At 40.3% G+C, this 784-nt stretch overlaps 1 non-coding gene across 1 annotated transcript; it reads right to left on the bottom strand.

The window, feature by feature from the left end:
- Positions 1 to 232: 232 nt before the first annotated feature.
- LOC121149569 lies at positions 233 to 342 on the bottom strand. The gene has a single exon (XR_005882720.1). It is a non-coding gene; the product is annotated as a U6 spliceosomal RNA (small nuclear RNA).
- Between the last annotated feature and the right edge of the window lie 442 nt (positions 343 to 784).

Below are 784 nucleotides of genomic sequence, written 5' to 3'. Positions count from 1 at the left end.
CGGAGGCTTCTGGCTCCTGACTTCATATCAGCTCAGCCCTGGAGCTCTGACCATTGTGGCCATTGGGGAGTGGGCCAGCCAGCGGATGGAGGATCTTTCTGTCTCTCCTTCTGCTTACAGATCTGACTTTCCAATGAAAATAAATACATCTTCAGAGAAAAAAAATTTCTAAACTTATATGTAGTGTTTTTTTCATAATATTCTTTATCCATGACCTTTTTGAGGACTCACAAAGTCAATGTCAGTACTAGGTCAATATTTTCTCAGCCTAGTGCAGTGACCATACTAATCTTCTCTGTATCATTCCAGTTTTTTTTTATCACTACACATGCTGCTGAAGCGAGCATATTTCTCTTTTCAAAGCCATCATTGTAAATTTAAAGAAGACTGAGCATTTGCACAACTCATTTTTTTGCAGCTTTATCCTCTTTGCCTGAAAACCTGTGTTAGAGCTACCTAAATGCCAAATGCCTGACTTGTGACACTACACGGAAACCCTCCCACGGCTGAAGCACCACCTCTGAGCTGCAATGACTATTAGGAAGGAGCAGTGACTTGGGATCAATGGGAAAGGTAAATGTTTTCAGAGCTTGAGCTCAACTAGATTTGAATTGATACTGGAATCTTAAAGTACCAACCAAATAATGCCCATTATAACCGTGTGAGCTTAGTCCTAAAAGGAAAAAGAGGGTGATAACCCAGCCTCATCCTTGAATTGTTTTAGCAGACTTCTGAAGAGATTCCTAAACCTTAGTCTGACTTTTAATCAGACCAGAAATATATC

This window comes from Ochotona curzoniae, unplaced genomic scaffold (assembly GCF_017591425.1).
Source record: "Ochotona curzoniae isolate NIBS_2020 unplaced genomic scaffold, NIBS_Ocur_1.0 scaffold_4701, whole genome shotgun sequence".
Taxonomy (NCBI): domain Eukaryota; kingdom Metazoa; phylum Chordata; class Mammalia; order Lagomorpha; family Ochotonidae; genus Ochotona; species Ochotona curzoniae.
Note: the sequence above shows the minus strand (reverse complement) of the source record. Positions and strands in the feature narration are given on the sequence as shown.